The following is an 18,821-nucleotide window of genomic DNA, read 5'->3' on the forward strand; positions in this document are numbered from 1 at the left end:
GTTCTGTTGAACTGAACAAAGCAGTTGTTGGTCAGTGGCTTTCCTTAAAGTAAATGTTTTCCACACCCCAAATTCTGGCACATGGTCTGCAAGATTTTTGAGCTGCTTCTGAGTGGAAGAGCCCATGTAGAAACTGCAACTTTGGATACAGACACACTGAAACGGTGGAGATCCTTTGGTATCTCATGGATATAGTGGGTCAGAGTATTTGAAAGTGAAACAGAGAAGAAAAATCCAGAGCATAACTGAACACAGGGTTCCGTTTTCTCCAGTATGTCTGGTCAGTCTCTGACGGCTCCAGATAGACAACAGTTTTCTTGAGCATAGTGGGTAGGCATGGAAGATGCTTCCAGGAGCTATGGGCATGAGAAGGATTCTTTATAGGTGCTCAGTACATCCTCCACTCACTGTGGATTGATTTGGATCTGCAGAAAGGGAGTCCCATGATGGAGGGTGCTACAAAAAGGAGCCTGTTGCAAGCATCCTGGAGCTCCCAAGTTCCTCCCTGGCTCTCCAGGGTAGAGACAGACATTGGGCTTTTAGAGTAGGTGGAGGGTTTAGCAAGGGGGCGGCATGGATTCTGTTGGTGAGCATCCAGACAGGGCACAGAGGGGACAGTGCATCTGTGTTCTACAGTGTCTAGGGTCTCAACTAGGAAACCACAAATGACTCGGGGTGACTTGAACACCTGGGCCTGGGGCTGGAATCATCTGGAGGTTTCTTCATTCTCCGATCTGGTGCCTGGACTGGGGTGACTTAAAGGCTGGGCCCAGCAGGAGCTGTGGATGAAAGCATTTACATAGGACATCTCCAGGTGGCTTGGCCTTCCTCGCATGGCAGCCTGAGTAGCCACATTTCTTCTATGATGACTCAGGACTCCAGGAGCAAGTGTTCCAGCAAGTAAGGCAGAAGGTCATGACCTCTTAGGATCTAGCCTCAGAAGTCATGTAGTGTCACTTCCATACCAGATTCAAGGGGAGGGAACATGGGACCACCACGAAGTCCTTTTCACAAGACGCTTCTCTGGATTAGTCACTTCCAGCCCCTGTTTAAGGTGGGTGAGACTAGGTCTAGAGGAACAGTTGCCATCCTGTGTCCATGTCCCCATCTTCCCCGAGACCTCAGGGCATATATCCTATTTTAGTCAAAATCCAACGCTCTCAGACATAGGACCCCAAAAGCCGGGGCTTTGGAAGGAGGACTCTCACGTGCCTGACTGCCACCCTTCGGCTCAGCTGCAGCTACTGGAGTGCAGCCTCAAGAGAGGGTGTGTAGACTGTGAGCTGCCACCCTTGGGAGGGGATTTACCACGCTTATCCTGGGCAAGTGTTTCCTTTCCCTTGGACTGGGCCAACTGAAACTAGACCTGGTGGCCTCAGCAGGGCCACAGCAGGCCTAGAGCTGGAAGTCAGAGGCTGAGCAGTGCCCACGGTAAAGTGATCAGTGTTTGGCCTCCTGCGGCTGGCTGCCCACGGCCAGACCAGAGGGCGGTGGTCACAGTGTCCAGGCCTCTGGGAAAAGGGCCAGCGAGGCAGGTGCTCCCTCCCCTCTCCTCAGGTTCCCAGCAAGAATGTGGCCTGAAGGACAACTGCCCTGGTCAGGCTCACCTGCTGACTGGCAGGGGGCCCAGCGGTCTCCCCCTTGTGTGTGTGTATGTGTGTGTGTGTGTGCATTTCTGTTTTTCAAGAATTCGGCTCCCTGTGCACTGCAGGGATTTGTTGCAGGATGATGTGAGAACCATGGGTCAGGGAATGCCCTCTCCTCTTCTTCCCAGCCCCTCCTCTCCAAAGGAGGGATCACCCCCTGGAACCAGGATTCTTGAATCCTGAATGGTCAGAGCCTGAAAGCTTTGTTCCCTGCCCCTCCCCAGCTGGACTCCTAAATGCCCTTTCTCAGGCTTCCCACCAGCAGAGTGATGAAGCTCCATGAGGGGACTTGGAATTCTTTATCACTGTCATCATCTTCGTCATCTGCCTCCCGCGGTGTCCACTATTCCAGCTCTCCATCTGTCCATTCAGCAAGTATTCCAACAAGTATCCCCTGAAACCCAACATGTATTTGCTAAAACTTCTACTCGATGTCAGACACAGAGAGAGAGAACTCAGACTCAGACCCTGTGTTCCACGGGCAGCGAGTGGAAGATGACCTTCAATGGCAGCCAATGCATTGGGAAGTCCCTAGGGCCCCCAGGTCAAAGCACGGGGCACCGGGGAAGCAGGGCGGGCTCAAGGAGAAGCACGTGTGGACTGGGCCTTGGGGATGGCTGGAATTTGGCCCAGCAGACAGGACATGGGAACTCATGATAACAAGTGCGACTTGAGTGTGGGGCCTTGTTGGGACCAGGAATGCAGCTTCCCTGCAGGGGCATATTAGCTGTGTCAAAGGAACCTGGTGGTCCAGTGGTTAAGAATCTGCTTTGCATCATTGGGGACTCAAGTTCAGTCCCTGGTTGGGAACTAAGACCCCGCATGCCACGGGGCAGCTAAGCCTGTGTGCTCCCCCACTGCAAGTACTGAACCAAGTGGGCCACAGCTAGAGAGCCTGTGGGCTGCAACAAAAGATCCCTCATGATGCAACAACGATCCGGCATGCCACAGCTAAGACCCGAGACAGCCAAATAAGTAACTATATATTTAAAGAGAGAGAGAGAGAGCCTGCCCTTGTCCTCGGGTGCTCCCTGTCCAGAGCCCTTGGGGCAGAGGAGAAAGAGGATCTGGCGGACTGGGTCACACCCAGCCATTAGGAGTGATCTTTCTTCTTTTTCCCAGCAGGGTCCATATTATTTTATTTTTGTTGGTTTTTTTGTTTGTTTGTTTTTCTTTTGGGGGGGGCATGCCATTCGACTTATGGGATCTTAGTTCTCCAACCAGGGTTTGAACCCATACCCTTGGCAGTGAAAGTATGGAATCTTAACCACTGGACCACCAGGGAATTCCCACCAGGGTCCACATTTAAGAAGAGGTGAGGCTATGTGAGTACCAGTTCAGGGAGTCAGTTTGTTGTCCACACCAAGCATCTAGGCAGGAGGTGATGAGAGGCTGAACCAGAGGAGAGTTCATGGAGGGGAGAAAGAAGAGGGGGGTCTCTGAGCCCTGGGGCTGGGCCTTGCCTCCCATGGGTGTCTGCTGAGTTGTCTTTGGTGGAAGGTTTCCTGAGTGGAGGAGGTCACTGGGGTCTCCTTTTCTCTTTGCTGCTGGCCTCCCAGCTCCTCCCAGTGCCAGGCCTGTTCTCCTGGTCCTTTGCCCCTTTGCTGTGTTTTTCCCCCAGAGCCTCCGTGTGACTTAATCAAAGGCATAAAAGCTACTGATGGCAGACTGCTGTGCTGGCCACCCAGGGTGAGCTGGGGTCAGCCAGCAAGGACATGGGGCCGGAGACTCGATTTCCCTGCACGCCTGTGGATGGGCCTTTGGGGCCTTGTCCCTGGAAATGATGGCAGACAGGCTGGAATGGGGCAGGGGAGGGTGAAGAGGTCCCTTTCAGCCTGGAATCTGCATGAGTCATCCAGACTGGCCAGGGAGCCCATCCCCGTGGGGCCCTGAAATTGTGTAACCAGCTTCTCCCCTCCACCCTTAGTTTTCTTGTTGGAAACCTGCCCAGAGACTCAGATATGGAGAGAAAAAGGATGTGGTGATAATTCCACTTGTTATTCAAAATTAGGTAGGTGAGAATTTATGGAACACCTCTCACAGGGCAGGCATTGAAGACCTGTCAAAAATGGGCCCTGTCCTCAGGGAGTTTGCAGTCTCAAAGCCCTGTGGAGGAGCCTAGGCTCTGCAGGGTGGATGGGATCTCTGGTGCCTCTAGTGGTTTAAGAAGCAAGCGATGAGCCAGCCACTCCCTGCCCAGAAGTTCTGGGTTTTCCTCCTGACCATAGGGCTGGCGTAGGTCCAGGCACACCCCTTCAACTGCTGATCCTTAACTTGACATCCAAAACCTGCTGCCGCCTGGCCCCGCCCATCTTCCCAGGCTAGTCTCCAGGCTCCCTTCTTCCAGCAGCAACAGACTCCTTGTCCTTTCCTGATGGCCCATGAGCTTGTCCCCTGGATCCTCCCCCTGTGCTGTTTCCTCCTCCCGAAATGCCAATGCCGCTCCCTCACTCGCCCCTGGTTCCGCACTGCGAATCTGGAATCTGAGTCAAGCCTCAGGCAGACTCCATGCCAGCTTTTCCTCGACTCCCCTTCATCTCTCCGTTGGGTCAATCAGGCATTGTTCTGTCTCCCACTCAGTATTGTTGTGGTTGCCTAACTCAGACACTCACTGGACTATGAGTTCTTTGAAGGCAAAAGTGGAGCTCTATTTCTTAGCAGGAAGATGAAGCAGAATGGCTTAACCTAGATTCGGCTCTCAATTTAACTATTTATCATTCTGTGACCTTGGGGAGATGACCTAACAAGTCTAAGCCTCAGTTTTACTGTCTGTAGAATGGGTGCCTGACAAGTATGAAATGTGCCGTGAATGTGGCCTTTCATTCTGCTTTGCAGCATCTGTAGTCCTTATGCTGTGCCTTGCACAGATAATATGTTCAGAAATTTTTGGATGATCGAAATGAGTGACTGGTGCTCAGAAATAAACTTTTGAGCATACACTGTTAACTAATTTTCTACAGAAGTGCCAAGAAAACACACTGGGGAAAGAATTGTCTCTTCAGTAAATGTTGGGAAAACCAGATATCCACATACAAAAGAGTGAAATGAGAACCTTATCTTACAGCATACACAAAAGTCATCTCAAAGTGAAGTAAAGGCTTAAATGTAAGACATGAAACGTAAACCTCCTAGAAGAAACCATGGGGGGAAATCTCCTTGACGTTGGCCTTGGCAATGAGTGTTTGGATATGACACCAAAAGCACAGGCACCAGAAACAAAAATAAACAAGTGGGACCATATCAAACTGAAAAGTTCTACACGGCGAAGGAAACTATCAGTGAAAAGAAGAGGCAAGCTGGGGACTGAGCGAACATGTTTTCAAACCATGTATCCAATAAGGAGCTAATATCCAAAGTCTAAAAGGAACTCATACAACTCAATAGCATAAAACAGAAACCAAATGAATAACAACAGAAAACAGTTGTTTTCTGAAACAAAGGGTAAACAAAGAGCAGAAACAGAAAACAAAGGGGAAAGGATCTGACCAGACATTTTTCCAAAGAAGACATACAAATGGCCAACAGGCGTATGAAAAGGTGCTCAATGTCGCTAATCATTGGGGAAAGGCAAATCAAAACCACAATGAGATAGCTCCTCAGACCTGTTAGGATGGCTGTTATTTTAAAAAAGTAACAAAAGGTTGGCGCAGAAGTGGAGAAAAGGAAACCCTGGTACACTGTTGGTGGGAATGTAAATTGGCACAGCCATTATGGAAAACAGTTTGGAGGTTCCTCAAATATTTAAAAGTAGAACTACCATATGATCCAGCTATTCCTCTTCTGGGTATATAGTCGGAGTCCTCTTCAAATTCTCGAAGAGCTGTCTGTACCCCTGTGTTCACTGAAGCATTATTTACAATAGGAAAGATATAGAAACAGCCTAAGTGTGAGTTTAATCCCTGGTTGGGGAAGTAAGACCCTGCATGGCCAAAAAATAAATAAAATTTTTTAATTAAAAAAATTTTTTTAATTTCTTGCCATTTTTCAACAACGTGGATTAATCTGAAGGATATTATGCTCAGTGAAGTAAGTCAGACACAGAAAGAAAAAAAAAAACGATAATCTCACTTATACGTGGAATCTTAAAAATCTAAATAAATACATATAAGCAAAGCTCAAAATGGTGGTTACCAGGGGCAGGAAGGTAGGGAAAATGGAGAGAGGTTTGTCGAAGGATGCAGAGTTCTGGTTAACAGAATGAATGAGCCTAGAGATCTAATGCACAGCATGGTGACCGTAGTTAGTAATACTGCACTGAATACTGGATGTTTGCTACGAGTAAGTAGATGTCACCCTGCTTATTTAACTTCCATGCAGAGTACATCATGAGAAATGCTGGACTGGAAGAAACACAAGCTGGAATCAAGATTGCCGGGAGAAATATTAATAACTTCAGATATGCAGATGACACCACTCTTATGGCAGAAAGCGAAGAGGAACTAAAAAGCCTCTTGATGAAAGTGAAAGTGGAGAGTGAAAAAGTTGGCTTAAAGCTCAACATTCAGAAAAAGAAGATCATGGCATCTGGTCCCATCACTTCATGGGAAATAGATGGGGAAACAGTGGAAACAGTGTCAGACTTTATTTTGGGGGGCTCCAAAATCACTGCAGATGGTGATTGCAGCCATGAAATTAAAAGACGCTTACTCCTTGGAAGAAAAGTTATGACCAACCTAGATAGCGTATTCAAAAGCAGGGACATTACTTTGCCGACTAAGGTCCATCTAGTCAAGGCTATGGTTTATCCTGTGGTCATGTATGGATGTGAGAGTTGGACTGTGAAGAAGGCTGAGCGCTGAAGAATTGATGCTTTTGAACTGTGGTGTTGGAGAAGATGCTTGAGAGTCCCTTGGACTGCAAGGAGATCCAACCAGTCCATTCTGAAGCAGATCAGCCCTGGGATTTCTTTGGAAGGAATGATGCTAAAGCTGAAACTCCAGTACCTTGGCCACCTCATGCAAAGAGTTGACTCATTGGAAAAGACTCTGATGCTGGGAGGGATTGGGGGCAGGAGGAGAAGGGGATGACTGAGGATGAGATGGCTGGATGGCATCACTGACTCAATGGACATGAGTCTGAGTGAACTCTGGGAGTTGGTGATGGACAGGGAGGCCTGGTGTGCTGTGATTCATGGGGTCGCAAAGAGTCGGACACAACTGGGCGACTGAGCTGAGCTGAAGTAGGTGTCAGGTGCTGTCACCGTACACTCACACACAATGACAACTATGTGAGGAGATGACTGAATTAACTAGCTTGAACATAGTGCTCATTTCACTGTGTATATGTATACCAAATCATCATGTTAAGTATAGCAAATCATCACACCTTAAGTATGTACTAATATTATTAGATGAAAATAAAAAACATTTTTTAATCAGTGACTTGCCTGAGTCACATCTGTTTTGGAACCTTAAGCTGTCCAAATCAGAAGGGACCTTAAGGATCAGTTGATTCATGCAATCAGTTTTATTTTTCCTAAAACGAGTACTGAAGGGGACATGATGTACTAAGGGTCGCTTGAAAGACTCACAATTCAAACCTTAGTCTCCAGGTCCCAGTTCAACGTTCTGACCTATCCTGACATGTTGGCTGATCCCTTGGGGCTGCTGGTCATGAACACAACCAAGGGACATCCTGATGGGGATGTGGACCCTTTGTGAGAATTCGACATCTTCACACCATTCTGCTCACCTCCATTTCCTCCCTTTTTCCTACAATCAGAATTCCTAGGTTCTGATTTCCTACAAACTAGGGAGTTTGGCATGGCATCCAGAGATGGCAGTGAAAGTCGCTCAGTCGTGTCTGACTCTTTGAGACCCCATGGACTATAGCCTGCCAGGTTCCTCTGTCCATGGAATTCTCTAGGCGGCAGTACTGTGGGTAGCTGTTCTCTTCTCCAAGGGATCTTCCCAACCCAGGGATCGAACCCGGGTATCCCACGATGCAGACAGATTCTTTACCATGTGAGCCGCCAGGGAAGCCCAAGAATACCTATCCCTTCTTCAGGGGATTTCCCCAACCCAGGAATCGAACAAGGATCCCCCTGCATTGCAGCTGAGCTACCAGGGAATCGCCCAGAGAAGGTAGAGATCCAGCATTTTGCCTAGCTCTGCAGGGAGGCAGGCAGAAACTCTTGCTTGCCGTTTTCCTTGGAGAAGATTGTCTGCCAGGCTCCAGGTCTCCTTTTTCGTGCCCTTTCCTTTGGTGTCATGGGTCCTCTGCGTTTTCCCTCATTCACCTCCTCCTGCTCTTCCATCCCTCCCTCCCATCCCCCCAAGTACCCTGTGCCTTTAAGTTCTGTTTGTAGACACCTGGCCTCAGACTAGATCCTATATCCATCTTCAGTACCTGAGGCTCTGTCTCTCCCAGGCTCCCATCTCTCCAGGAACTGATGTTTTCATTTCAGTTATTGAAATGACTTACCACCTTGCAGAGTGTGATACTCTGCTCTCCAGTCGAAGAATTTCAGCCTTTGTGAGGTGGGTTTGGGAGGCCAGCAAGGCCTCAGGCCAGTCAAGAATGTTCGCATTAGCGAAATGGGATGAGAGTGAAAATGGACCTCAGACACCAGCCTGTCCCTTGGCTTCAACTCACAGGGCTGCCAAGTAACGTGTTCCATGCCACGCCCTGCAAGTGGCCAAGGAAATAACCCAAGAGGGAAAATGAAAGGGGCTCTTTAAAGCTTCTGTTAGCAAAAAATTGTACTGAGCAACTACTAAGCTAAGCCAGCTATGGTTCTTCAGTGAGAGGGACGGTGCCCAGTCCTGAGACTGGCTGTGACTGGGTGCGTGCTCACCATGACATTGCCATTCCAGTGCCAATTCATTCTTATAATTATTTTTTTTAATGATAAAAAAAATCAGACAATAAAGATGATATGTGTTCATCCTGGACCATTCTTTGTATTCTTCTGCTTTCCCTTTCTTTTTTTCTATGAGTGTATTTAAATATAGCCTACCTTTTGACATTTATTATTATAATATTATATCAAGAGCACTTCCCCGTGGGGTTATCCATACTATATTTCCTTGATTATAGTATTGCACATTTTGTGATCTCTGAGATTGGGATATATTTTCAATAGATGGCATATCATAGTTTATTATTACATGTTTTTCCTTCTCAGAAGAACAGAAATTGATGGTCAGCCCCACAATCAGTTGAATTAGAGTGACAAAATACGGTATATGCTTCAAAAACATACTTTTTATGCTTGAAAATGATACTCTGTCATTTGAACACAGATGTACTCAATGTCATCAGCCTCTTATTGTTGAATAATTAGGTGGGTGCAACTCTCTGCTTTTCAGAAACTTCTGGATATGTGAAGTGTGTCCACATTGGTCGCTGTTTATTCGAGTAGACTCCCAGAAGTAGCTGAAATTAATGAAAGTCTTAGAGGCTCTTGATGCAATTACATGTGCATGTTGACAAGGACCAAAAGTGAACATAAAGGGGCTAATCTCTCTCTGAATGGTTGAGAACAGATTTGGAATTACAAGCCAATGAAGCACAATTCCATTGATTTTTGTTTTAATACACAACCAAAAGTTGCTTATGGGCATCTTCCTGTATCAACAAGGATTATTAAGCCATATTTGGTATTTGGAAATCCAAATTAGTACATCCGTAGAGTTTACTGAGGCCTTAAAATTTACAAGGATGGCTGGTGCCGTTGCAGTTTTTAGCAAAGTTCCTACTGTGTGCTAGAAATCCAGAAATTCTCAGTAAGCATACTTTACCCCTGGTGTCATCTTGAGTTGGTGCCACTGTCCAATTGCTGATGTTTCTACTTTTTAATTGAAAATTGCTGTGAGTTTAACTCTATCATTATTGATTTAGTTTGTTGAGGGTTGTTTAGTGAACCAGCCCTGGGTAGTACTTATTTGCATATCTGAAACCTATAATGTTTAATTAACCAGTTCATCTTAAAGTGTCATCTGGGACCTCCCTGATGGTGCAGTGGATAAGAATCCACCTGCCAGTGCAAGGGACACAGATTCAATCCCTGGTCTGGGAAGATTCCACTTGCCTCAGAGCAGCTAGGTCCATGTGCCACAACCACTGGGCCCACGCTCTAGAGCCTGTGAGCTGCAACTCCTGAAGCTGGCGTGCCTAGAACCTGTGCTCTGCAACAAGAGAAGCCACTGCAGGGAGAAGCCCGTGCAACACAATGAAGAGTAGCCCCCGCCTGCTTCTACTGGAGAAAGCCCAGGCCCAGTGATGAAGGCCCTACGCAACCAAAAGTAAAACATATATTTTTTAAAAAAGCGTCATCTGTGGCCCGCCTACACAGGAGTCTCTTAGGTGCCTATTCAAATGCAAATTCCTGGGCTCTCATCTAGACCTCGGAATTTCTGGAGTGGGCCTTAGAATAAGCATCTCTGTGCTAGTGAGACCCTCTGAACACATCTTTAATGTGTTTGCATGGTGGTTCAAAAGGGAATCTTGCGGATCTTTATTGCTAAGGCAGATATATGTATAGTTCCCCAGTTCTGCTTACATAGAGCTAACTGCATGTGGATTTATCCTACTTAAATATCCTGCAAGAGGAAGGGTGCTGTTCCATCACATAAAATTGTGCAAGGCCTTTTTTAGGAAGTAGCGGGTGATTCATCATGCCTCCGTCTTATCCTCTCTTATCCCCGGTTGTTTCCCACTGATGCTTGGGCGTGGGTACGTGTGGGGCCTCTGGAGCAGCCAAGATCCAGGAGCCCAAGACCTCAAGGAGCACGCTATACCCTGAGAGTGGCAATGCCTGCTGGAGAAACCCACTTAAAACAGGAACATGGCGACCAAGACAAGGAGGGCTCCTAGACGGCTCTCCACCGGCCACGGGGAGAAACAGCCAAGGCTCAGAGCCAAGGATGCGGCTGCCCTGGAAAGTGGCTGGGAGGATTTCAGGACAGCCACCCCCACCCCCGGGGCCCTCTGAGGGCAGCCTTCTTCTCCATCCCTGCCCTGAGCGCTGGGGGAGGGGCCGGTCCCAGGGCCCCAGTGGGCCTTTATCCGCTGCCCTCAGCTCTGACTGGAGCACATTGTGTCCTGGCTGCACCCCTCACAACCTCTTAGTGACGGGCCTGTTGTCCAAGATGGGCCTGCGGCTGGTCCAGGCCTGTGCCCATGTATTATGCATCAGCCGCTCAGACAAAGCTTCTGTGTGTGGGAGCCGTGTGGGGTGGGGGCTCGGCCCCGCACAGAGTCCTGTTTACCAGGCACTGGATGGCCGGAGGAGGGGATGGTGGGGGTGCTGGGTGCAGGAGGTGAGCTCTGCAGCAGGGCCTCTGAGAGCAGCGGGGTGAGCGTCTCGGGTGCCAGGCAGGCCTTCCTGACCGAGGTGGGAGGGGAACGATAGCCCACTGCGAGTTCAGCGCAGTCAGGGGAATGGTCCCCCTCCCACCAGCTCCCAGGGCTCCCAGACCTGTTCAGAACTCACTGTTTGGTCATTAAGAGAGGCTCTCTGGCTAACCCTGGCTCCAGCCAGCCAGAAATTCCCTGAGGCACCTGTGATGTGGCCGGGCACCGAAGGAACAGGGCTGACATGGACCTTCCTAACCTGAGTTAACAGAAAATCAGTCATTTCCCCTGGACAGGGAACCTCTTGGGAGTGCAGGGGGGTCTTGCTTTTCTGAAGCCCCTAACCTGAGGACCTGGCAGCCACACAGTAAATGCCTGTGGAATGAGAAAGGGTTTTTTTGAGGCATAATGGGTCCATTCCTGAGTCAGAGGCCATGGTCAGGCTTGGAGCAACAGCAGAGGGAAGATGCATAGCCTTCCTTCCTAGGTACTCCTGGCTGACGGAACCTGCCTGATGAAAGACAGGCTTCCCCCAGAGGAGGAGGGTGGGGGAGGCTGCCACTTATAGAGCCCGTCTGCGGACCAGACACGCGGCTGGTTGACACGTGGGCTCACTGCCTCCCCGCACCCAGCAGCCTGGGCAGCAAACCCTTTCCTCCCCTCTATGCTGAAGAACCCGTCTCCCACTGCCCTGCACCCTGCCTGGAGCGCATCGTGTCCTGCTTCGGACTGGTCAAGCATCGCGCTCTGGTGTAGAACCTACGGGCCAGGGACTGACCCTGGAGCTTGCGCTTTGGTACCAGACAGTATGGTCATGGGCCCCACATGATTGCTGTTGGGGACATGACTAATCAGAATTCTTTCAAAAGAATATTCGTGCCTCTTGTCTACTCCCTGCCCCCCACCCAGTTTCTGATACACATTTTTTAGGGAGAGGAGGGTTTAGAATCTTGGGCAGGATGTATGTAGCCTGAAAAAGCTCTCAGTTGTCCTAGTTCCTTCTCAGACAGGCATTTAGCCTTTTTTCTGTGTTATTTATAGGTTTCAAAATTGTATTGTGAGTCCCACAGAAGAGAAGTCTTTGCTCAAGGTCACCAGCCCCCACCAGGGTCTCTTGCTGCCTGGCCCGCTGACCTTTCTGCCATGCCACACTCCCTTAAAAGCCGGCGGCTGCCCTGGATCTTGGATCAAATGCCTGCTGGAAGCCATGAGCAGTTATGAGAATCTTCCAGGCTGCAGCCCGAGTGATTCTGACAGGCCTTGCGTGCAGCCGTCGGCACGCGGATGCTGATATGCACCAGGAGACCCACAGCACCATCGTTCATGAGAGCCCTGGGGCGTCTGGGCCCTGTGGCCCAAGGTCAGGGTCTTCCCTCCTGGGTGCTCACGGTCTCAGGGGAAAGACATGCAAGGAGGGACTGCGCAGCGTGCTGAAGTGCACTAGGTTCTGGAGCGCAGCTCACACAGGCAGACTAATGCCAATAGCATGGGTCTGAGAAGGCTTTTGGAATTGGGTGTTTGAAAGGATGGTGTGGAGAAGGCAAGTGTGAGGAACAAATGCTCTGTGTGTGTGTGTGTGTGTGTGCGCACGCGTGTGTGCGTGCTTAGGTGTGTGCATGTATTCATTCCCAGCAAACCCTGAGATCGCAGGTGACGGGCTGGATAAAAATGATGGCTCTGTTGATGGACAAAGAGCTAACGAGGTAAAGAACCAGAATCCAACCCATGAAGGATTTTGAGTGTCTTGCGGGGAGCTTGGACTTTCTTCTCTTAGTGTAGGACACTGAAGGTGTTAGCGCAGAGGAAGATGTGACCAGAGGTGTTTTGCTCTTATTTGGAAGAAATCTCTGAGGATGGAATAACAAGTTCTGAGGAGGAGGGAGGAATGGGAGGAACTCAGGTTTACACGCGCAGGCCCTTAACTTATCTTGTCTCGTTTAATTCTCCCAAAACCGTGAAAGTGGGGCAGTAACTGTGCTTCCCAGATGAGGAGCTACGGCTCTGGGGAGTTAAGAAAATGGCCCAGGAATTGATGGGCCTGAGTTACAGCTTTCCAAAGACATTGGCTCCCCCGGCCCTCCTGAGGGGACAGGCTGTCCTGGCAAGGTGGCCGTAGGGGACTGGCGGCTGGGGTGGGCTGGGACCCAGAGGCAGGGTGGAGGGAGAGGAGCGTGTCAGCCCCTGCAGACCGTGGGGCTGGGCCTGACACCGCCTCTCAGCCTTGAAAGGGACCTTCTGTGTTTTTCTGAACCTCGTTCTATTTAATACATCATTTGTCCTCTCTTCATCCTTGGTCTAGGAACCAAGGGACTTGTCTGATCCCAGCTCTGCCCCTAGTCTGTGGCGTGGCCTCGAGCAAGTCGCTTGCCCTCACTGGGCCTCCACGTTCCCACCTGTGAAGTGGAGGGCAGTGTACGTGCATGTCTGTGACTGTGTGTGTGTGCCCGTGAGTGGGTGCATGCGTGCATGAGTAGAAGCACGTGCTTGTGTGTGTTCTTTCTCAGCAGACTCGATGTGAAGAGCAGGAGCAGGTCAAGTCTAGGACTTTCCTCCCTGTGTTCTCTCCCTGTGGGGTGGGCCCTGCTGCCATCGTCACTTCTTGTTACGGAAGAGAGAGTCCTGTGAGCGGGCCCTAGATAAGCATGGACTAAGCCACATTGTCCTTTTCCCAACACCCTCGATTTTATTCCATTTCATTCATTTATTTGCTTGTGTCAGAGCCTAGTTAAAAGCACGTGGGATCTTTCATTGTGGTGTGGAGACTCCAGTTGCGGCTCTTGGGCTCTGCAGTGGCACTGTAGCATGTGGAATCTTAGTTCCTTGACCAGGGTTCGAACTCACATCCCCTGCATTGCAATGTGGCTTCTCAACCCCAGGATCACCAGGAAAGTCCCCCAGCATCCTCATTTTGAATCCCCACTAGGTAACTGGAATCCTGCTGGCTTGACCCCGTGTCTGAATGGGGCTCTCAGAAGTTGTGGCTGAACTTGGGGTTTATGGTTGAAGCTCAGGCACCTGGAATGCCCTAGTGAACCCGTTGTTCTGGATCACTAGATTTTCAGTTCACCTCAGTCAGTGTTTACTGAGTGCCTACTATGTGCCAGGCTCTGTGCAAACTGCTGGTGACCCAGAGGTGCACCTGACTTGGTCCTTGCCTTCCAGGAACCCACAGACGGTGCCGTGGCTTTCAGACGTTTTTCTGGCTGTCACTCCTAGTAAGAAAATCACTTTGTTTTGTGATCAAATGCACACACACACTGGAGAAGGCAATGGCACCCCACGCTAGTACTCTTGCCTGGAGAATCCCATGGACGGAGGAGCCTGGTAGGCTGCAGTCCATGGGGTCGCTAAGAGTTGGACATGATTGAGCGACTTCACTTTCACTTTTCACTTTCATGCACTGGAGAAGGAAATGGCAACCACTCCAGTGTTCTTGCCTGGAGAATCCCAGGGATGGGGGAGCCTGGTGGGCTGCCGTCTCTGGGGTCGCACTGAGTCAGACACGACTGAGGTGACTTAGCAGCAGCACACACACACACACACACACACACACACATCATATATACAAAATCAAATCCAAAGTCATGCCACACATACTGATATTTTCTAGTTTTTTTTTTCTTTTTTTGCCAGTAGCAACCTACCACTTGGGTTTCATAACCTCCTAGTAGGAGGTGACCCTCCAGGGTGAGAAATGCACATGGTGCACAGACTGTACTGCATTTAAACGATGTGCTGTGGGGAGTCAGAACAAGGAATGGGTTCTTCTGATTGGGAGAGTCAGGGGAAGCCCCTGGCTCAAGTGGCACTTGAACTGCATCTGGGTGAAGGATAGGATTTCAGTCCACAGAGAAGGAGGATGGTCATCCAGACTGAAGCCACAGCCCAAGCTGTGGAGATACGAGAGGGCCCCATGGAAGAGCAAAGAAGAGCTAATGGAATGTGAGCAGCGCCTTTCCAGGGTCATCGTGTTCCCTTCTCAGAATGTCCCCATGAGACAGAGCTCTTTATGCCTTCATGGTACAGATGAGGAAATTGAGGTTTTGGGAAGCTATGTATCTTGCCCAGGGTCACATAGCTCCTAGGTGGTAGAGCTAAGATTTGAACTCAGGCAGTTTCACTGAGATCCAAATATGCGATTCCTAGAGATTTGACCCTAAAGATACTTTGGGGCTAGTTCATGGTGATGCATGGATGCAACCCTGGAATTTTCAAATTTCATTCTGGAGGTAAGATGAAAACGTACATTTTTGAGAAAGGGAAGTGATCTGGTCAAAGCTTTATTTGGGGAGGGGGGCTGTCACAATGGCATCAGCACAGGAGATGGGCTCAAGGAGAGGCAAGGGCGCCTGTCAGGAGAAGGGAGCAGCATCTTTCTGCCCCAGTCAGCAGCCTCAGAGACCAGCACATCATATTTATCTCGGGGATGCAGTTGAGGGCATTGCTCGTATATACCACGCTGGTGAGAATGAGTCATGTTTCCCTTTTTACTTGGCCGCTAGGAAGCTCAGTGCTCTAATCAGTGGCCTTTTATGTATTCCTTTTGCCTTGCCTTAGTTCTCCTACCCTGACTTTCCTATAATCTGATTTTTGTCACCTGCTTAATTTTTCATCCCACTATAATAATACATATTTAGGTATAACGCCTTAGGGTAGGAAACGGCAATGGAGCAGGAATTGGCAACAACTAATTGATACGACTGAGTGACTAACACTTTGATGATAATGCCTTCGAAAGTGCCTGTGTGAGTGCGTGCTCAGTCATGTCCAACTCTTTGTGTAGCTCACCAGGCTCTTCTGTCCATGGGATTTTCCAGGCAAGAATGCTGGAGTGGGTTGCATTTCCTCCTCCAGACGATCTTCCTGACCCAGACCCAGAGATCAAACCTACATCTCCTGCATTGGCAGTGGATTCTTTACTATTGTGCCACCTGGTAAGCCCCCATAGTGCCTTAGAGCAGGCTTTAAATGAAATGCGAGTAAAACGCACTGAAACAACTGGAAAACAGTTTTTCACAAACAAGATTGGACTCTCCTAGAAAGTGGGAATTACCACTTCCTATGGCTTCACTTCATGGGCCATAGATGGGGAGACAGTGGAAACGGTGTCAGACTTTATTTTTGGGGGCTCCAAAATCACTGCAGATGGTGACTGCAGCCATGAAATTAAAAGACGCTTACCCCTTGGAAGAAAAGTTATGACCAACCTAGACAGCATATTCAAAAGCAGAGACATTACTTTGCCAACAAAGGTCCGTCTAGTCAAGGCTATGGTTTTTCCAGTGATCATGTATGGATGTGAGAGTTGGACTGTAAAGAGAGCTGAGCGCCGAAGAATTGATGCTTTTGAGCTGTGGTGTTGGAGAAGACTCTTTAGAGTCCCTGGGACTGCAAGTAGATCCAACCAGCCCATTCTGAAGCAGATCAGCCCTGGGATTTCTTTGGAAGGACTGATGCTAAAGCTGAAACTCCAGTACTTTGGCCACCTCATGCGAAGAGTTGACTCATTGGAAAAGACTCTGATGCTGGGAGGGATTGGGGGCAGGAGGAGAAGGGGATGACAGAGGATGAGATGGCTGGGTGGCATCACCGACTAGATGGACGTGAGTCTGAGTGAACTCCGGGAGTTGATGATGGACAGGGAGGCCTGGCGTGCTGCGATTCATGGGGTTGCAAAGAGTCAGACACGACTGAGCGACTGAACTGAACTGAACTGATGGCTTCTGTCCCAGGACTGGGTGCCAGGTAGGTGCATCACATAGATGTAAACCCTGGACAACTGGAGCTGGAAGAAGCCTGAAGGATCCTTTCTTTTTGTTTTTTTTAATTTTATTTTTGTAGACCATTTAAAAATTCTTATTGAATTTGTTGCAATATTGCTTCTGTTTTCCATGTTTTGGTTTTTTTGACCACAAGGCATGTGAGATCTTAGTTCCCCAACCAGGGATCAATCCCATACCTCCTGCATTGGAAGGTGAAGTTTTAACTGCTAGACCACCAGGGAAGTCCCTCTGTTTCCTAAAGAATGGAGGTGGACCACCAGTGGTGTACCAGAGGGGGCCTTGTACACCAGGCCACCATTCAGTGGGGCCTGAATGAACAGTGGTTTAATTGTCACATATTTATTTCATGTATATTATAAACAAAGGCAGCTAACAGATCAACCCAGTTTGGTTGTGGATAAAATTGTCTAGGATGCAGCTGAATTTGATATTTAAATTTTAGAAAGTCAGTTTATAAAAAATTTAAAAATAAATATGTTTCAGGTGACTTGTAGAGATAGTGAAGTCATGTTGACAGGGGTACACAAATTATGAAGTTTGGAAAACTGTGATTCATTTGAACCTCGATCTGACAAGTAACGAAGTCGTGGCCCAGAAAGGACCTTGCCTGTGGGTCCTGTGGGATGTATGAAACCACAGGAGTGAAGTGAGTCTTCCTCCTCCAACCTCATTTGGCCCTGCCTCTGGCTTTTGAATCATCTCTATATTTCCAAAGTCCCTTCTGTCTTTTACTCACCATCCCCTTTTTTCCTGGCTGTATGAGGCAGACATAGCAGGGGTCATTGTTTCTTCTGCTTTGCGGATGAGCAGACTGAGGCCCAGAACGGGATGGGCCTGACCAGGGTTCGAGCACTGCCAGACTGGCCCCTGTGAGTGTCAGGCAGGGTCGGACAGGGAGCCAGTTTCCGTGATGAAATCCCCCAACAAATGGTAGAAAGTCAGCCGGGTGAAATCAAGGCGGTCTGTGAGCAGGGCTGCACTTGGGAGCAGCGTGAACAGTACGTCCCGATTCTGCACGATCCACTTCCCAGAATCTATCACTTTCCAAAGGAGCCCCAGATGTTCTCCTCGCCTGCTTGCTAACAGGGCTTGTTACTCGGCTCTGTGTGGATGGATGACATCAGCCATGAGCGTTCTCTACTCTATAATGATTGCCAACCCTGCCCGTGCCCTGTGTGGGGACCTTCCCGGCCATGAGTAATGAGACTACAGCATTGATCGGGCGTCTTTGCCATGCCAGGCCCTGAGCTCACAGAGTGACTTGCACATTGAACCAGACACTGCCCCGACCCCAAGGGACTCACAGTCTGGCCAGGGAGGCAGACATGTAAACCACAAGGCAGAGAACGCTGCAGTCAGTGCTGGCATGGAAGACTGGGCCAAGTGTCATGGAGGGAGCGCGGAGGAGGGAGTGACCAGAGAGGCTTAGCCGAGCAGCAGAGTGGGGGCTGCCAGGAGAGGAGAAGGCGTTCCTGATAAGAGGCCAGGCCTGAGCAGAGGCCCAGAGGTGCCGAGGGAGTGTCCGGCTTGGCTGGGTTATATGGGTGAGGGAGGCAGGAGTAGAGACGAATTACAGAGGTGGGTTGGAACCATTCACAAGCTGTGTTGCTCATGCCCCAGCGGGAGTCCACTGCTGACGGGGGCTCCGCACGGGAGTCTGCTGCTGACTGGGGTTCCACACGTGAGCCTGGAGACCAGCACACACGCACTTGAGGTGAGACTGTGCCTTTGGCCTCACGATCTGCCTTTCCCAGTGGGCAGGTTGACTCTGCCATCAAGGCTGGGATGTCAGCTGGGCTGGAAGCAGCCTGGTGAGAACCGGTTGAGTTCACTTTAGTTTGGTTGCTGATTTGTGTTAGGAAGGCAGGGTGGCTCAAGAGGACAGGCTTTTGAGCAAGACAGCTCCCACCAACCCATGTGACCTCCAGAATGGGGATACGGAGCCCTTCCTCTTAGGAGTGAGAACTGAATGAGACCACGTCTGAGGAGGACCTAGCCAAAGCCTGGTTTTGAGTGAGCATTCAGTACGTCAGCTGCAGCCGTCATCAGTGGTGATGGTGGCAACTGCTCAGTGAGTGGCTGGGTGTGTAAAGGG

The 18,821-nt window shown here is 49.5% G+C and overlaps 1 protein-coding gene across 3 annotated transcripts in view; it reads left to right on the forward strand.

Moving 5' to 3' along the window:
- Window positions 1–18,821, forward strand: part of CORO2B (coronin 2B) — a 150,337-nt gene that overhangs the window by 29,864 nt on the left and 101,652 nt on the right. The window contains exon 1 of one of the 3 annotated variants that reach the window (XM_052646149.1): window positions 18,425–18,440. The exons of the other annotated variants lie outside the window; for them this stretch is intronic. The gene's annotated coding sequence lies outside the window, so the exon portion shown is untranslated. Of the gene's footprint in view, window positions 1–18,424; window positions 18,441–18,821 lie in introns of those variants that run through there. 3 annotated transcript variants of the gene reach the window in all.

The sequence above is a fragment of the Budorcas taxicolor genome, chromosome 10, assembly GCF_023091745.1.
Source record: "Budorcas taxicolor isolate Tak-1 chromosome 10, Takin1.1, whole genome shotgun sequence".
Taxonomy (NCBI): domain Eukaryota; kingdom Metazoa; phylum Chordata; class Mammalia; order Artiodactyla; family Bovidae; genus Budorcas; species Budorcas taxicolor.